This window comes from Amblyraja radiata, chromosome 6 (genome assembly GCF_010909765.2).
Source record: "Amblyraja radiata isolate CabotCenter1 chromosome 6, sAmbRad1.1.pri, whole genome shotgun sequence".
Taxonomy (NCBI): domain Eukaryota; kingdom Metazoa; phylum Chordata; class Chondrichthyes; order Rajiformes; family Rajidae; genus Amblyraja; species Amblyraja radiata.
The window spans coordinates 77455085-77473128 of NC_045961.1; the positions used below are offsets into that span (position 1 = coordinate 77455085).

The 18044-nt window shown below is 40.9% G+C and overlaps 1 protein-coding gene across 5 annotated transcripts in view; it reads left to right on the forward strand.

Moving 5' to 3' along the window:
- dach1 (dachshund family transcription factor 1) overlaps positions 1-18044 on the forward strand; it is a 552234-nt gene that overhangs the window by 452251 nt on the left and 81939 nt on the right. The window lies entirely within an intron of this gene.

The window sequence follows — 18044 nt, forward strand, 5'->3', positions numbered from 1 at the left end:
CACTTTATTCCAAGTTCTGTCATTTGAGGAGATTGATGGACAGACAGAGGTAACGCTTCTAGGATGTTCCCCAAACCTGCTTGAGGACATGCAATGCGCTCACTGGCACTTGGAAATCCATGGCTCATGACGGCGCAAAATAAAGGATCATAAGCGTTGGCATCGTGAACCTTAATTTTATGTATTTGGAGTGAACGGAAGTCCTGTAGTAGGAATGTATCACCTCACAAACTGCGCACTGTCCATCCTGCCAATCACTTCCTGCTCCATCTGTGAAAGAATCTGAGCTTCCAACATTGGTCTCATTTGACATCTTAGCACCCACAGAAGCAAATCGTATGCCTCGGTATTTCAAATGTTTGCGTTGTTCGGACTTATTTTCATTGTTGATACTTTTGTTAATATAAATCTATATTTGTTTCACAAAATGCCTTGGCAAATACCTCAAAAGTTCTTTGGAGGATATCTTTCTGCAGTCTGTTCCTTGTCCCAACCTCACTCCTCGTCAATATATTTGATTTGTAAGCAATGTTAGCAGGCACCTTCATGTCATTTTGTCAAGACATATCACTCGTGCTAAAACCGAACAGTAATTTCTATGAAGTACTGATTAGCGGATTGAATGCAAATGCAACTCATCTGATTCTGGCTACTTTCAAATTTTAGGCAATGTTCCGCATTTATAAACCTTCACAGCTCTCCAATCTTCCACGTAGTCATTTGCATCCTTGGACGGCTCTCTTTGTGAGCAAGACATTACATTTATCAGAAGGCATTACTGAATACTGAAGAGCCCCTATTTATTTATTTTTATCAGCACATGTAACAACTAATTCATTTTGAAACACTTACAAAGGAACACTCCATAAGGAAATACTCTCTCCATTGGAGAGTGAAACTTGCCAGTATAACTGATGAAGATGTTGATCTCTCGTGTGGAACATAGGTGAATTTGGGAATAAATGTTTGAAATCGTCACTTTGAATACAGAAAATAAATTATACTCACAAAAAATTCATGTTGAATTGAAAATTCTCCAGCTAAAATGTACACAAGATGAAATTATTTGCAAGGATTTTTCAATGTTTAAAGTATAGCAAGGAAGGGAGTTAGAAAACTCAGTAGTAATGATTCAAGAACTAGGCAGTTAAAACTGCATAGATTTATAGAATTACGGGACTTGAATTGAGATTTGATGAAAGCATGGAGATATCCATGTATGTGAAACGAGCCCATCAGAAGAGGACAAACAACTATGTTCAAATTAAATCATGTATTGTCCGTCTGCTGACTGGATCGCATGCAAGAAAAGCTTTTCACTGTACCTCGTTACACGTGACAATAATCTGAATTTAAGTGAAATAGGACAGAGGACAATAAAGTACAGAAATAAGCTTTATGGCCCACAATATCTGTACTGCACATTAATGAAATGTCTCTCGTGTTTCCTGACATCATAAATGGACGTGAATAAATGAATAAGACCCATTTTTAATGAAATCTATCAGAAAAATTCAACAGTTAATGTTTTAAGGTTTTGTTATTTGCATCATAGAGCGTGGGGACAGGACACACTTTATTTTGTCACTTAGCCAAGTTTGAAGAATAACACTTAGACAGATTTTCTGAAATTAAGCAATGTAAATGTTGATATATAATGCCTTAGAATCAAATTAATCAGATTTACTTCCTGGCAGACGTTAGTCATGAGATTTGTGATTTCATTCACACAATAGATGACTGTCAGCACCAAAATGTACAAAATCATGAGAGGAATAGATTGGTTAGATGCACAGAGTTTCTTGCCCAGAGAAGGTGAATTGAGGACCAGAGGACATAGGTTGACATGGATAGAAAATTAGTTGGCAGACAGGAAACAAAGTGTAGGGATTAACAGATCCCTTTCAGAATGGCAGGCAGTGAATAGTGGGGTACCACAAGGCTTGGTGCTGTAACCGCAGCTATTTACAATATACATTAATGATTTAGATGAAGGGATTAAAAGTAACAATAGCAAATTTGCAGATGACACAAAGCTGGGTGGCAGTGTGAACTGTGAGGAGGATGCTATAAGGATGCAGGGTGACTTGGACACGTTGGGTGAGTGGGCAGTTGCATGGCAGAAGCAGTTTAATTTGGATAAATGTGACGTTATCCACTTTGGTGGCAAAAACAGGAATGCAGATTATTATCTGAATGGTGTCAAATTGGGAAAAGGGGAAGTACAACGAAGGTACACAAAAAAGCTGGAGAAACTCAGCGGGTGCAGCAGCATCTGTGGAGCGAAGGAAATAGGCAACGTTTCAGGCCGAAACCCTTCCTCAGACTGATCTTTGTATGGTAAGTACAACGAGATCTGGGAGTCCTTGTTCAATAGTCAGTGAAAGTAAGCTTGCAGGTACAGCAGGCAGTGAAGAAAGCAAATGGCATGTTCGCCTTCATAACATGAGGAGTTGAGTATAGGAGCAAAGAGGTCCTTCTGCAGTTATACGGGACCAGAGTGAGACCACACCTGGAGAATTTTGTGCAGTTTTGGTCTCCTATTTTGAGGAAGGACATTATTGCTATTGAGGGAGTGCAGTATAGGTTTTTTCACACAGAGGGTTGTGAATCTGTGGAATTCTCTGCCTCGGAAGGCAGTGGAGACCAATTCCCTGTATGCTTTCAAAAGAGAGTTGGATCGAGCTCTTAAAGATAGCGGAGTCTGGGGATAAGGGGATAAGGCTGGAACGGGGTACTGAGTGTGGATGATCAGTCATCATCACAGTGAATGACGGTGCTGGCTTGAAGGGTCAAATGGCCTATTCCTGCACCTATTGTCTATTGTCTATTGTTCAAGGTGAAGGGGAAAATATTTGGAATCTGAAGGGTAACTTTTTCACACAAAGGATAGTGGGTGCATGGAACAAGCTGCCAGATGAGATAGTTGAGGCTGGGATTATCCCAATGTTTAAGAAACAGTTAGACAGGTGCATGGATAGTACAGGTTTGGAGGGATGTGGACCAAGCGCAGGCAGGTAGGACTAGTGTAGCTGGGCCGGTGTGGGCCAATTGGGCCAAAGGGCCTGTTTCCACACTGTATTACTCTATGACTATAACATTCTCTTAAAAGCTGCAAAATAAAGGCATCAGCTGCATAAGATCATGCAGGAATGATCTAGCTCACAAGTTATCTACAAATTAGTTGGTAAAATTCTTTAAAATGCATTAAGTTAATGGATGTTGGCCTAAAAATGATCTGTGCCATTAAAGTGGTGTGGGGCAAGAGATGGTTTTGTTGCTTGCTATCCATTCAGCTGAAAGGCTATACATGATTAAAATCAAGTTGCCCACAGTGTACAGATACGTGATAAAGGGAATAATGTTTAATGCCAGCTAATGTCCATAAAAGTCTGATTTAAGATAGTCTGAGGTAGATGAGGTACTAATAAGGTAGAAGGTAGCTTAAGACCACTGTCTTTGGTGATAGGATGATTCAGTGGCCTGATAACGGTTGGGAAGAAACTGTCCCAGGTATGCAGGAGGTTTCCACACTTCTGTATCTTATACCTGATAGGAGAGGGGAGAAGACGGTCACGGTGGTGCAGTGGTAGAGTTGCTGCCTCACAGCGAATGCAGCACCAGAAACCTGGGTTTGATCCCGACCACGGGTGCTGTCTGTACGGAGTTTGTATGTTCTCCCCATGACCCGCGTGGATTTTCTCCGAGATATTCGATTTCCTCCCACACTCCAAAGACGTACAGGCTTGTAGGTTATTTGGCTTGGTATAAATGTAAAATTTGTCCCTATGGGTGTAAGATAGTGTTAATGTGCGGGGATCGCTGGTTGACGCGGACCTGGTGGACCGAAGAGCCTGTTTCAGCACTGTATCTCTAAACTAAACTAAACTAAACTAAATGTGCCGGGGTGAGAAGTTGGTTTGCGCGATTGTCTGGGCTATGCCCACAACTCTTTGCAATTTCTTGTGGTCTTGGGATGAGCTGCTCCCAAACCATGCATCCTGATATAATGCTTTCTATGGCACACCTGTAGAAGTTAGTGACCAATGTAGGGGACAAGCCAAACTTCCTAAGCCTTTCCAGGAAGTAGTGGTGTTGGTGTGCCCTCTTGGCAATTGCTTCAATATGGCTAGTCGAATATTGCTGGTGATATTTACTCCTAGGAACTCAAAGCTTTCAATCATCTCTACTTCGGTGCAGTCAATGTATACCGGGATATGTGTATCGCTGCACTTCTTAAAGTCAATCACTATCTGATTTGTCTTGCAGATATTGAGATAAAGGTAATTGTCCTGACACCTCAATCTCCTTCCTGTACTCCATCTTGTCATTATTTGATTTCCGGCCCACTAAAGTGGTGTTGACCGCAAATCTATAAATTGAGTTGGATTTGTACTTGGCTACAGTCATGGTTGTATAAGGAGTAAATAACAAGGCTGAGAATACATCCTTGCAGAGCACCAGTGTACAGGGATATCATAGAGGATGATTTGTCACCTATCCTCACTGATTGTGATCTATTGATCAGGAAGTCAATGATTCAGTTGCAGAGATGAATGCTGACTCCAAGTTCCGTGAGTTTGTAGATGAGCTGTTCACAATGCAAACTCTTCCTTTAAATAGTGGGCTCACTTTAGACAAGCTTGACCTTGGATGGTGGGTGAGAATGGGGCTCTGATGATCAATGGGACATTTCACTGCTGGCGATGACATGGGGGAGTAATTGCAATGGCCAGAGCCCCCTGCTGACAAACCGAAAGGGCTGGTATCCAATGTCAGAAATATGCTTGAAGCTTTTGAGTCCAACTCAAAGATGGTTTGCTTGTAATCCATTCAGACAGGGCAGGCTGACACAGACCAAGCCTTCCTCTCTTTCCCCTCCAGTGTAGGGCAGCTCCACCTTGGAGTCATAAAGGGACGGAAACATGCCCTTTGGCCCATTGAATCCGTGCTGACTATTAACCACCCATTTACACTAATCCTGCTTATTCCCATTGTCTATTCTCTCTACATTCTAATCGACTGTCAAATTCTACCTCTCTCCGACACAGTTGGGGCAATTTACAGTGGCCAATTAGTGTACCATCTTTGGGATCTGGAAAGAAACCAGAGTACCTGGAGGAAACCCATACAGTCAACAGTAGAACATGCAAACCCCATGCTGACAGCACCAGAAGTCAGCATTGGCACTGTGGGACAGCCGTTCTACTAAATATGCCCAGGCCATTAAGAAGCACATTTCTACAGTAGAATATTGAAACAGCGACCACAATCAGGCATTGCAGCTTGACTGATTTCAGTCAAAGATAGACCCAAAAAGCTGGAGTAACTCAGGACAGGCAGCCTCTCTGGAGAGAAGGAATGGGTGACGATCGGGTCGAGACCTTTCCAGTCTAAAGAAGGGTCTTGACCCAAAACCTCACCCATTCCTTCTCTCCAGGAATGCTGCCTCTCCCGCTGAGTTGCTCCAGATTTTTGTGTCTATCTTTGGTTTAAACCAGCATCTGTAGTTCCTTCTTACACTGATCTCAGTCAAAGCTGCAACTTCCTGAAGCAATTACACACACATCTCTTTTTTCAGGTCATGAACCATACCATGATGCATGAATCTTTTGCATTATGTAATAGATTAATTGGGCTCTGTGCTTGATGGAAGCTCTCATTGTTTCAGGTCATTGTATCTGTTATGATAACTGATGCAATTATGGTAGTGAGTGAAGGTGCTATATGATACTTTAAAGATGTCAGATTCAGTTTCTCCTTTATGCTGAGGTAACTTGCAAGCCAACACAAAAAGTACAGTGATTGGCTTCAGCAGCTTTTGATGAGGGAAAAGAAAAATCATCGGGGGTTACAGCTCCTAATTGCTCCCATTGATTCCTATTGCAAAGTATAGATGAATGTCCGAGAATGTAATTGGTTGGACTTGTAGTGTTCCAGTAGTGAGGGTTAAGCTTGAAGAATGTTTTTAGGTTATGGATGTGAGGCAATTCAAGTCAGCGGGAATCAATTAGAACAGTAAAGGAAAAAAAAACAGGCAGCGAAAATTTCTCTGTCTAAAATCAGACTTTAATTTTACATAGAAACATAGACACATTTAAAATTATGAAGTCTTTTATTTTTGTTCCAATTCAGAAACTTGCGTTGGGACAGTTGGGAAACAGTAAGGGGTGGTCAAGAGTTTGAGCCAAGCTGACAATTGTTTCTTTATAAGGCTGTTCTGAGTCATTTGTTGTAGAAAAGAATGTTTGTGTTGAAAACCAGTGGGAGACATTTATTCATGAAAGGCAAATAAAATGAAGTTATTTACTTTGGATTAAGCCGATCTAAACAGACTGCTGTTATCCCGTGGAAGCAAAGCTTAAAAATGCTAAATTATCTTTGGCAGCCAACAGTGTATGCACAAGTTTTCCAGTATATAGTATATTCAAGAATGATAAAATGTAATGAGCAATGTGTACAGAGCTCCTGATGCATGCAACCTATTTCCTTTCACTTCTTCACACTTGAACATTTTGATTGGCATGAACACTCCTTTGAGCATGCTTGTAACTTTTTATGATTTTATTTTTTCCTGAGCTTTTTCTCTCTCTTGCCTTCTATTCCTGAAGGAGTGATCCTTTGTCCGCAGTTCATTGAGGAGAAGTAGCCCATGTTATCAACATTCATGTTCTTCATGTGCGCTCTCTATTTATGAATGTTGGCAGGCATCATTGGATTGAGGAGAGGAGCTAAGGCTTGAAGCTAAACTGTGGACCTTAGTAATTACAGGGTGTTTGAAGTGTTTAAAACAAGAAGACAAAGATTTACAGTGAGAGGTAGAAGGTTTTGAGCAGATCTAAGGGTATTTTTTCACACAGAGGTTGGTTGCTCCCCAGAGAATGGTGGAGACAGAGAATCTCACAACATTGGATGGCCAAGGATTTAATTATTTTCATAGTGTATAGAGACACTATGTATAGTATGAACATGATGACCTGAAGAGTCTGTTTGTGTGATGTATCGCACTATGGGTATTTACAAGAGAATCTGTGGTATGGTCAGGAGGAATAATATGTGGCACTTTCTCCCTGATTTAAAATCTATATGCTCATCCGAACACCCCCACCATTCACTCACTCCACCACGAGGCCCTCATGGCTGCAGATGGTGCCATCTACAGAGGACACCGCAATTACTTACTATCTACTTTGACACAACTTTGATGACTATCATAGCAGATTGTAGAAGCACGGAAAAACAGAAATTTTTGTAGCGAACAAAATCTCCGCGCGCCAACGGCCTGTCGCGGAACTGGCAGCCAAAGTGGGACAGGCCCAAGGCCCTGGCATGATGCAACGTCTCACCTTCAACAGCTGCAGAAGCAGGCAAACGATCGCTGAACTTGGCCTGGGTCTCACGGGTGTTGCGGTCTGGATTCACCCCCATTTCTACTCACCGAGCGGGGCCAAGAAAATTGAAGATAGACACAAAATGCAGGAGTAAATCAGCGGGACCGGCAGCATCTCTGGAGAGAAGCAATGGGTGACGTTTCGGGTCAAGACCATTCTTTTCAGACTGAAGAAGAGTCTCGACACGAAACGTCACCCATTGCTTCTCTCCAGAGATGCTGCCGGTCCCGCTCAGTTACTCCAGCTTTGTGTCCATCTTCAAATGACGTCACGTGCTCCAGACAGCTGTGCGTACGCATGTAATTGCGCCCGACATTCGCAGGACCATCGCGGCTCAACCACGAGGTCGCGTAATTTGCGTGCCAAGGACACATAAGTGGGAAAGGCTCTTAACTATTGTCAGTAGTTTGTTATTGGAATCAATGGTCTTCGTCCAACATGTAGAGCAATGCTCAATATGTTGGCACGCACAGGACGATGTGTATAGGTTAATTGTACACCAAGACTTAGCTGCCACTTTTGAAATCTTCCAAAATATGTCTGGACATAACCTGTTGTCAGGTCCCGATGATTGAGGTCCTATCTTTCATACGGTGAGAGGATGTGGTGAAGCCTTATCTCTGGAAAGGATATAAACCATTTTATTTTGAAACACCGGGGTGCTATTCTTAGTGACCTGGCCAATAATTATCTCCTGATCCATGGCACTGAAACAGATTGATTAGTCATTATAACAGGGCCACAGATGGGAGTGTAGCGGCGCCTAGTGGTGGGGTGGAGAGGTCTGAACCGTCATCAATGGTCGGTTCGGTCACATGACCGCGGGGTTCATTCAAGGGTTTTTAGAGTGTGTCCGTTAGTCAGTGCTCCTCCCAGCAACAGGAGCCATTATTGATAGTTTAGTCAACATTTTTATTGAAAATAAAAATCACTTTGCTCGACCTGTCTGGCCTCACTGCGTTTGATGACCCTGACGATCCGAACATTTTTTGGATTTCTTCTCGTCATGTACTCTGACGAGAACTTCGACGACTCGCCCGCCCAGCAAAACGCGGTCGCACTTAAACTGCCCGTTTTCTGGGCGGCGCAGCCTCATGTGTGATTGTTACACATCGAGGCCCAGTTTGAACGCCGCCAGATCGTCGCGGATGCGACCCGCTATTTCAACGTGGTGGACGCTCTCAGCCAGGAGACGGCCTCGCGGTTGCTGCAGTTTCTGCAGAATCCGCCCACCGTTGGCAGATATGAGGCCCTGAAGGTGTTGCCGCTACGCACCTTTGGGCTCAGCCGCCGCGATCGCGCAGTGCGGCTGCTACACATGGACGGTCTGGGAGATCGTGTCCGTGGTTCGCCTCAAGCCCACCCATCTGGATGTTGACAGCCCGGTGGTGGTGGCCCAACCCTGGCGTCCGCTGGCCATGCCCTTTTCCCCGGTTGCACCTGTTGTGCCTGTTCACCCTGTCCCACCGGTTGGCCCTTTCCTGCCTGTTGGCACTATCCCGCCTGTTCGGCTGGTACTGTCTGTTCACCCTGTTCCGCCTGTGGCAACGGTTGTGTCAGTCCCTCCTGTCTCCACTTGGTCTGGTCGTGTCATTCGGATGCCTGCTCGTTGCCTTTCCTCGTGTTCTGCGGGGGGTGGGGTCCTGTAGCGGCATCTAGTGGTGGGGTGGGGAGGTCAGACCCCTCATCATTGGTCGGTTCAGTCACGTGAACACGGGGGTTCGTTCGAGGGCTTTTATGGTGTGTCAGTTAGTCAGCGCTCCTCCCAGCAACAGGAACTATTATTGGTAGTTCAGTCAGACACACGTACTTCACGAGTTTTGTTTCATTTTTATTGAAAATAAAAATCACTTTGCTCGACCTGTCTGGCCTCGCTACAGGAGCTTCCTTTATATAAATTAACTTTGTGTTCACCCTGTTCTGACATTTCAGAACATTTTCAATGGTTGAAAAGTTAAATGGAACATCCTGAAATAGATGTGAAAGGAGCTATATAAATACATGTTTCTTTAGCAGGATGCTTTCCAATGTAAGATTGAAGTCGAAAAGAAGCAAACAACTGATCGACTTTTGTAATGTGAAGACATTATTTTAGGTTTAGTTTATTATTGTCACATGTGCCAGGGTACAGATAAAGCTTTATTTTGCACTGTAGCCAATCAAATTATTCTGTCAGCTTTGGAGGAGCAACAGTCAAATGTGATAAAGCAGATATTGAATATTTGATCCAATTTTGGTCAGCAACAAGTATATCCAGAATATAACACAGTTTTATTTCACATGCCAGTTAAAGAGGAAATAGAAAGTAGAAAATATCGAAATGGTCTGTTAGATGGGACCATTGGAATTGTAACCTGAACGAATTGCAGATAAACTTGGAAGTGCTTGTTTATTGGACTAAAACACTGCAGATGCTGTAAATCTGAAACAAAAACAGAAAACACTGATAGTTCTCAGTAGGTTAGACAGCATCAAGGAGAAGAGGAAGAGAGTCAATATTTTTGGGGTCAAGGACCTTGCATTTGAACTGGAAAAGTGAAACAATTGTATTTTAATTTGCAGAGAGAGGGGAGATGGTAAGGACAGAGGGAATGTCTTTAATAAAATGTTTATGTGTTCTAAAGTAACTGATGCTCAGCGAGAATTTACACGTTGCAGTAAATTATTGAACAGAACCTTCTTCTCCATTGTCTGGTTCTCTTTATTGATATTGCTTGGCATTGGCTAATCCTCGTTAAGCCACAGTTTCAATTGACAATTGGGAGAGGTTTCAGTGGCTGACGGTGTTGTCATGTCTTCTGTTTCAAATGTAGAATAGCTACTTTGAAATCAGTGTGGATTAAAAGTGTCATCATGACATCAGAAAAGCCAGATCAAAATCTGTCCAAAAAAGGATAGAAAGGGCAATGCATACTTGAGAATGGTTGTTTATTAACCATATTTTTAGAATTACGTGTTTCATAGTCCTTTGCTTTCTCAGAACAACATGTGTTGCATCTTGGTTATCTGCTGGTGAAGTAGGCAGTCACCCTGTAGAAGAAGAAGAATTAGAATATATTTTCTATTCATATACTATTTCACACTGCAATAGAGAGCAATAGATCCCTGGTTCCTCAACCAGAATATTGTTTTTACTCCGTCAATGTGGATAGTTGACCTATATTTGGACAGGCAGTTGCAACGGGCATTGAAATGGGCAGTTCTCTCCTTTTGCTGCACCCCTTTTGTGGGGTTAGGAGGGAGAGATAGGTCAGCCATGATTTAATGGTGGAGTAGACTTGATGGGCCGAATGGCCTAATTGTGCTCCTATCACTTATGACCCATATGAACGAATTCATTAATTTTCAGCTGATCACTGGAAGCACAGAAATTCTACTTTATTACCCTTCCATCAACCTTTACCTAATACAGAATATTAAAACACCTCTGGTATGAGTTCAACATTGTGTGACAATTGAAAATCATTGACACTTTTAGTATCATAAGTAATTTGGGTGATCACTTACAGAAATGTTTATTATATTATACTCATGGGCACAAAAATATTATTGGAATTGTTATGCTGATGGAAAAGTCATTGAATACTTACAGTAAACAGGCATTAGAGTATCAAGCCTCATTACTTGTTACTCTCAGTCATCTATTCTGTTGACTTATTTGGAACTGAATAAATCCAAAAGGCATTAGACCAGTTCACCATAAGTGAATTAACTGGAATTTTGCTCTCCCCTATTCACTCCTAATCCTGATGTGAAATCTCAACTCAAAAAATTATATATCCCTTTCCTTTCACATATGCTGCTTAACCTGCTGAGTTCCTCCAGCATTTTTTCTTTGCTCCATATTATAATATCTGCAGACTCTTGTGTTTCCATTTCATAAGGAAGTTATCTGGATTGGAGGGCTTGAATTATAAGGGCAGATTGGGTAAACTGGGTCTGTTTTTGCTGTGATGAAGACGATTAACCGGTGACTTTATAGGGGTATATAAAATGCAAGGCATACGTAGGGTAGATAGTCATGTTTACCATGGTAGGGGTGCTAAAACTAGAGGGCATAGTTTTAAGGTGAAAGTGAGTAGGTTTAAAGGGAACTTGAGGTGTAGATTTTTCACACACGGAGTAGTTGGTATCTGGAATGAGTTGCCAGAGGAGGTGGTGGAGACAGAAAAATTAATAACATTTCAGAGTTATCTGGGCAGGTACCTGAATGATATAAAGACATAAGGTATAAAGAGATATGGAACTAATGCTGGCAAATGTGATTAATATAGATAAGTATGATGGTCAGCATAAACATGGTGGGCTAAATGACCTGTTTCTTTGCTGTAAAACTCTCTGACTCTATAAACTACATATCTGTTAGGATATAAAATGGTGGAAGAAAATGCAATTTGGATTAGTAGAACTGAATTTGTACATGTGCTGGAATAACTCAGCAGGTCAGGCGGCATCTCTTCATCAGAAGAAGGATCTCGACCCAAAACGTCACCTATCCATATTCCCTAGAGATGCTGCCTAACCTGCTGAGTTACTCCAGCATTTTGTGTCCTTTTGTGTATTAACCAGCGTCCGAAATTCTTTGTTTCTACATTAAGTATGTTCAATATGGCAAAGCACCTTTTTAGTATACAGTATGATACTGCTTACTGTAATTTGAGCAACGGCCAAATAGTGCTCTAATGCAATGTGTAACTTGTCCCATCTCTGAGCATTTAAATGTGAATGTCTTGCAATCTGACTTTCAGCTAATCATACGGCAAAGTTCAGTTAAGAGCCCAGGAATACTGATTTGTATAGTTGCACCAACAGAGTTCATAATAATGTGTGAAGCACAAATAAATGACACAGCTGTAGCATTGATCAAATTGAAAATGGATGTATGCAATCCAAAGTTTCAATATATGTGATACACACTTCAAGATCCTGATCACATTTGTGATTAATTTCACACAAAAATTCAAGCACATTGCACATACAAGATTTTTACCTGCCCAAACAGGTTGTACTTCAAGATAATAACAGCACTTAAACCTACATTTATGTAGCACTTCTTACACCATATGTTTTTATTAAAAGTGACCATACATCGCACAGTGATGTTGCTGTAGATAACCAGAAATTGCTGAAAGATGTAGGTTTTAGAGACAGAGATGAGGAAGTAGAATGAGTGCAGGATGTCTGAAAATGGGACAATTTCACTGTGCTTATTTTTTACCTATATTTCTCATATATCTGACTGTGTTATATCTTGCCATATTGTCCACTGGCATATAGATCTTTAAAAAAAAACCATGCACTAGATCATTGCCTATTCTTATTGTCCTGTTCATGGTTTCAGTGCAACCAGCCATTTGTTTTTCATTATTATGCAAAATGTATCTGTTCTTTATACACTATAACCTGATGTGTTCAGAAAATGTGACATGTTCAGCAGTTTATTGTATGACATTTTGCAATATGGCTTTTAGGAACTCTGGGATATTTTAGATACACATCATTGCTGAGGCTGTCTCTTGTCAGCATTTTAATATTAAATATTGCAAGAAACTATAACGTTTAATTTAACTCTTGGATTGCTTGAACTTTTCAACCGGAACACAATATTATTTTTTTGTTGGTTTGCCCTTTACTTATGAACTTAAGATGGCTAGTACCATTCATATAAACGGCTTGACCATCTCTCATAGAAACTTTGGCATAGTTATTAACCACTCAGTGACAGTACCTGTAATATGGCACATTTGCAAAAAGATATATCCTCAATGGTTTTCAGAGTAAATGAACAAATCATGAGCGCACAACGTTGGAGATTTAAAAGGTCCGTAATTCGGAGATTTGGAATTTTAGCCAAACTCTTTGAAGAAATTAATGTTTTATAATTACTCCTATGCCTAATTAGTTATTGTATAATCACTCTCCGCTGCAATACCCCTTACCCTTTTTGTAATTGCTCCATTAATGATGCTCTAATCACTTTTAGGTACCAATTCTTCTGTAATCACTCCCAGTCCATTATTGCTTCTATAATTATTCTTGGGTTTCCATTTATCATTTTGTACTTCTTCCTGGTTATCCATTATTCACACCCAGGCAATATAAGTTATTCTCCAAACACTCTTGCATGCTCACAAGTCCCCATATAATCACCCTCAGGTACCCATTTGTCATTCCTAAATTACTCCCAGGTATGTTAACTGGACCCTAATCATTCTCAGACAATCGCCATTCTCTCTGAGAAACTCTACTTTGATGACATTTATGGGAAATTGTGCTCATTTATTCCCTGAGTGGAGTTCTTTCTGTCGGTACATGGAGGATCAATACTTCACACACTTGAAATCAAATCACAATTTGCTCTTGCAACTAAGCATCACATCAAGTGGCATAATGCTGTGTTCCATAATTACTATGCAGCAAATCCTATCAATGTCATACCTTTTTATGTGACATAAGATCTTAGGGAAATATTGATCAATACCCCTCTTCTTACCCCAAAACATTTCAAGCCCTTCCCCAGAAACTTACTTACTTTACACGTATCCACAACTTTTATCTTGTCTATTTTTACAGTTTCTAATCTTTATACTTGCTTTTAAGATATATACACACTGTGTGTGCTCGCAGAAATCTGTGTTGTATGACTGCTTATCAGTACATTGTCCTGGTTGTATGTTGAGCCACGTCAAAGAAGATTTTCTGTTACGATAGACAATAAAGTTTTCTGAATCTGAATCTGAATCTGAAAGAGACAACGTTACCGAGAAGATTAAATACAGAAACATTTAGATAATTCGTTTTTAACCGGGTGGCGCTGTACGATGGCAGCCTCGCCAACAGTCTGTTTTGTTCCTTTTCTTCTTTTGTTGTTTTTAGTCTGTTGTTAAATGTATGTTTTAGTGTATCGTTAGTTTTGTATTATGTGGGGGGTGGAGGAGGAATTTTTTTAAAAATCTCTTTCCTCGACGGAGATGCGACTTTTTCCGTATCGTATCTCTGTCCGCACTGTGGCCTAACATCGTGGAGCTGGTGGTCTCTTTGCTGGGGATCGACTTCAGGAGCTCCAACCGCAGGAGCTTCGATCACCCCGACTGTTCGACTACCCCGGCCACGGGAGAAAAGGAAGGAAGAAGATAATACGTTATTGCCTTCCATCACAGTGCGCTGTGGTGGATGTTTATGTTAATATTATGTAGTTGTGTGTCTTGTTGCATTTTTGGTATGACTGTAAGGCAATTCAAATTGCTTGTATGTTTTTACATACTTGGCTAATAAATTAATTACAATTGCAATTACAATTACAATTGAAGATATTGGTGGCAAAAACTCAGATGACATTTGTGTACACATCTGAAGAAAAATCATACTTTCAGAGGGAGGTGCTATTTTGAAGAGTGCATTGCATTATCATTAATATTATCTGTCAGCAAACATCCCTGAAACTCTGTTTTTTAATTGATGTGAACATCACTGACAATGGCAACATTTATTATCCATCCATAATTCCTCCTGAACTGATGAGGCAGTTGTTGTGAGACCAGCATACCGGTGGTTTTGCAGTCACATATAGACCAGACTGCGTTGGCAGGCGGTTTCAGCTCTGGATATACAGTATATCAGTAAATCTGGTTAGTTTCCATCACAACTATAGTTTCATTGTCACTATTAATTATACCAGTTTCTTGTTTTTATTTTCTATTTGATACTTAAATGTAACTTCTCTGGTTAGATTAACCTGGTAGATTAACCAGATCACTAGTTAACTTATTAGCTGATTTAAATTCTAGCCCGGTCTTCTAGCCGCTACTGCAAGTCCAGCAACGTAATCAGATCTTTGTCACATTATCAGCGACACAAGAAATAGCAGATGCTGGAATCTTGAAACAGGTAGCTTTTGAGGAGAGAATTGACAAGAAGAAGGGTTCCTACTTGAAACGTAGCCTGTCCATTCTGTCCTCAGATGCTGCCTGACCCACTCAGTTCCTCCAGGACTTCATGTTTTGACATATTATTGTTTGTGGAACTCAGTGATCACAAAATGGTAGTTGCATTTCTTGTATTACGGTGTTCTTTACCTGTCAAGCTCTTCCAGGGCCCTGAAGCTGTATAAATGCAAGTTTATCTTGCTTTACAAAAGAATGAGTTGAATTTAGATAAAGTTTTTTGCAATGTTGGCCAGTCAAGAATGTGTCCAATCTTCAAGATAATGTTTTTCATACGAGCCCAATGCAGAAGTCTGAGTTACCATTCCAATAAAATACCTCACTGGTGTATTGCAGGTGGAGAAATAAGACTGCAGATGCTTGAGCAAAAATGCCTTGTGGTTACAGTATATTGTAGATTTTGTCATGACACATTGAGTTCTCGATCATGGTTGCATGTCTTTAAACACAGTTAATGCTGTTGGGACCCTTAGGTTATAAATGAGCTTAGACAAAAAATATAGGTCAAATAACCAGTGCTTCTGTTGAAGGTTTTGATCTAAAATAAGCAAGTTTCCTCAGTCCCTCTTTTTAGTCCATATGCTTGTGCCTTTTGTATGATTGTGTGTCCTGGATTACATTGCCAAAAAATATTGTTGCTGTGCTGTTTAAATATGAATGGTGAGCAAGCTGCTCCTGGAACCCAGGGAATGTCAAGCTGTCGTTCAATTCCTTATATCTCAGCACTGAGTTAAAAGCAAACAGCCCAGAATACAGCAATGAAAGATGATAATTGTAACAGTTGTAAGCAGATTGAAGGCATTCGCTCAGCAATAGAAAAACAAACATCTCTGTTATCTTCCATTCTGATACTATTGACAGTGGGTGAGGAAAGAGTTAAGTGTGAGTAGGGGTAGATGTGGGACAGATTTAGTGTGATTGCAAATTAACTTGAATTTTAGTAGGAAATAAGACAAATTAACAATTTGAAAGATGCTTAATGCAAACTGTGTAATTCTACACCTGCTATTGAATGTAGCAAGGGAAAATAATGCTTTGATTATTTGCATATGTGCAGTGCAAGTTAACATTGTCTAAATAACAAATCTGCTAAACGTGATTCCTGGCCCTGACTCCAATTTTTCATTAGTGGTTACAAAATCCATTTTAGCGCTTTTCTCCCGCATACCTCCTCCCTCAGGCTCATCCAGACCAAATTTCACAGCCAGCTTCAGCTTTTGAAATGGAAAAATGGTTTCAAGTCACCGGTACAGCTTAATGACTTCTGACTGCAGAGAAATGTTAATTTAAGCCAGACCAAATGTTCCTCAGCTGCAAATATTTGGTGTTGTTCACTGGGAATGGGGAAGATTTATGACAACCCAGTGGCAAAGACTCTACACTCACATGCTTTACATTACAATTGGTTTGCATATTAGCAGATAAAAGGCAATCAGAGGGGGTGGGAGTTGCGGGGGGGGGGGCGGTTGTTGTGGGTGGAAGTGTGGGGTGGGAGGGCGGCAGAGGAGAAACGTGCAACAAAAAACGCAGGCCTGAAGGCATAGGGATCAGAAAGACAGCTGCCAGGGGTGCAGCTTACAGCTTTCATCATCTGCTACTGAATCTGATCAATTCAGTGCTGAATAAATAGACCTCACATTTGCCTCTCTGTATCTATATTTTGTCTCCTTACAGTCATCCCACATCCATGCCAATTGGAGGGTTAATAATGTTCTGGCAGATGTGGCACTGAATAATGAGTTTATTGTGCTGTTGGGAGGGTTGATCGATTTTCTGAAGCAGCGTAACATTGTGCTTTTGTGTCATTGAGCAAAGTATCTTTGATAATCTTTGGCATACTGTTTGTTCCCACTTATTGGGCTGTTACAATAAGCTGATGTGCTTTGCCACTATTGGCCTTTTCTTTATTCCTCTTCTGAAACTGCTGATTTTATTCTCATAAACGTCCAACTTTCGACAGACTGCGTGTCGCTAGACTGCTCCACAACAGAGACATTGCAGACTAATCCAATCTACTCAGTGCATTCATTCTCACACATATACTTTTCAGGATTGAGTTCGGGAGTAGGAACTCTGGCTGAATAACACTCCATTCATTCATTTGGGAAAACACAAGCAATCAAAGCTATTGCCATCCAGGCTCATCAAAACATATTGGCCTATCAGGACCTATTCTTAAATGAATGCTTTAAATTGATAATTATAGAATTATTGAACTCTGTTCTACCGGTTAAAATGTCTAAATATTGGAGGTAACAAAATTATTTTGCCCTCGAATCTAAAACATAATATAACATTGATGTACTTTTCGAGTAGAACAAAACTAATTTCCGGCTTGTTCCGAGGTTGTCCTTTTCTCGATAAACTATGTTAATGTTCTCATATTTGTCAGCAAAGGAGTCTGTGTGTGATACAATAGGATCACGGGTCTATGCTGGTTCTCAGTATAAACTCATCAGGCACAATCCACAAATATTTCCTTGGAATCTATTCTCTCTCACATGCATATCATGTTTCCCCTGAGTCTTCTGTCAACCACCTACACTAGAGGCAATTTATGGGGCGAACTAAAATGCCCACATGTCTTTGGGATATGGGAAGGTACTAGATATAACAGGAGAAGCCTATTTGGTCACAAGGGTTGAATTGGCGACGCTGGATGTATGAGGCACTGCATTAACCTGCTGCAGTATTATGGTGCCCTATGAGA